This window comes from Myotis lucifugus, unplaced genomic scaffold (genome assembly GCF_000147115.1).
Source record: "Myotis lucifugus unplaced genomic scaffold, Myoluc2.0 scaffold_87, whole genome shotgun sequence".
In the NCBI taxonomy this organism is placed as follows: Eukaryota; Metazoa; Chordata; class Mammalia; order Chiroptera; family Vespertilionidae; genus Myotis; species Myotis lucifugus.
Window position 1 is genome coordinate 3,635,595 of NW_005871135.1, and position 1,865 is coordinate 3,637,459.

Consider the following 1,865-nt stretch of genomic DNA (forward strand, 5'->3'; position numbering starts at 1 on the left):
CAAGTCAGGAAGGGTGGCAGGGTATGACACAGGACATTGAGCAAAGGAGAGAGGGCCAAAGACTCAGCCTGTGTGGTGTCACTTGTGTGCTCAGGAGAGCTATTCAAACCTCTCTATGCCTTGGCTTCCCCATCTCAGAACTGCACCTGGTAATGCCTACCTTGTGTGTGTGTGTATGTTGGGGACAGGGGTAGGGAAGTGAGGAGGAAAGTTGGTAGCACCTGGGAAGCCTAGAGCATGAACCAGGTGTTCAAGAAATAGTTCCGCTAATTCCAAGTGTTGTACAAAGAGAAGGGTCAGGAGGAAGAGCCAGGCTGGGATTCCCCAGGCCCTCTGCTTCCCTGGCTGCTACTCAATGGAAAAACCAGGAACTCTGCTCTTGGCCTCTTTACTTTTCTGCTCTGATTCCCAGCCTGACAGTTAAGGTACATTTTACCTTGTGTTGCAGCGGTTCTCAACCTGTGGGTCGAGACCCCTTTGGCGGTCGAACGACTCTTTCACAGGGGTCGCCTAAGACCATCCTGCATATCAGATATTTACATTACGATTTATAACAGTAGCAACATTACAGTTATGAAGTAGCAACGAAAATAATTTTATGGTTGGGTCACAACATGAGGAACTGTATTTAAAGGGCCAGAAGGTTGAGAACCACTGTTTAGAGGGAGATTTAACCCACCTGAACATGGAGCTGCTGCCAGCACCTATGCTGGGAATGGACATCTTGGTCACCTGGTCCAGTCTCCTGTTGTGTGAGTCTCCTGACTTGGAGCCACAGAGCAGCTGCAAGAGGCCTGGGAACCCACATTTGCACCAGGACTGTAGTCCTGCTCCATCCTAAATGGCTCTCTTTCAAACGCATGTGATGTGCTTTGAGATAAATATTACACTTGTTTACATTACCTTGCATTCATCTTTCTAACTGTGGATTTGCTTAACCACCTAAAATAATATCTGCCTTCACACTAACAAGAACTTTTATTTATAGGGAACTCACAGTACCTGCCATTGTGCTGAGTCCTCTTACTGAGTCTTCCCAACAGCCCCATGAAGTCGCAGTTTTACAGAGAGGAAATTGAGACTCTGACATGTTAAGTCACTTGCCTAAAGTTACGGACTAGTGTCAGGAGTTGCAACCCAGGGGCCTGACTGCAAAGGCTCTGCTCCCAGTTTTAACTTAAGGACAGGGATGCACTTTGCCATTTCTTGTTTCTTCGCTCTGAATGAAGTTGGGAATCATCCTTCGCATTTATTCCCTTCAGCGGGTCCAGCTGCTGCTTGCACCTTCCCTGCTTTTGTGAGTAGCGCTTTTCACCCGCGGAAGGCTTTGCCTGGGAAGTCGGGCCTCGCGGGAGCTGAAATAAGCCTCGGCTGGTCCTAGTGGAACATGGCCCGCTGCCCATCCCAACTGAGCTCTCGGACTCCAGCCCAGCCCAGCCGCTCCTCCCCCCTCCAAGCTCCAGCAGCGGTCCCCTGAGTGCTCCGGGCCTCAGTTTCCTCGCATCTAAAGTAGGGAGCTTGTTTCCTTCCTTGGGCAAGTAGCGAGGGTTGGTAAAGAGACGGAAGGTTAGCCCGAAGGCAGTGTCGCCATTCTCCCGGCAGCCTAGGGGAGGGGCCGGCGCTCCTGCGCCCTCCCTCCCCCGCTACACCCCTACCCCGGCCGCCCCGCCCCGCCCCGAGGGCGGCTCCGGCCAGCGCCCTGCCCATCCCGACCCACCGACAGCAGCGCTCTCGCCCGGAACCTCCCGGAACCAGCTGAGCACAGCTGGACCCAGCAGCCGCCGTCGCCAGCGCCGCAGCCCCAGGTAGGGGAAGGGGGCGGCTACGACCCGGGGGATCTGGTCATCTGGAGATCTCGGTCATAT

At 53.7% G+C, this 1,865-nt stretch overlaps 1 protein-coding gene across 1 annotated transcript in view; it reads left to right on the forward strand.

The window, feature by feature from the left end:
- The first annotated feature begins 1,731 nt into the window (after nt 1-1,731).
- GSN (gelsolin) overlaps nt 1,732-1,865 on the forward strand; it is a 51,270-nt gene continuing 51,136 nt past the window's right edge. Inside the window, exon 1 of the mRNA XM_006091112.3 lies at nt 1,732-1,805. The gene's annotated coding sequence lies outside the window, so the exon portion shown is untranslated. The remainder of the gene's footprint in view (nt 1,806-1,865) is intronic.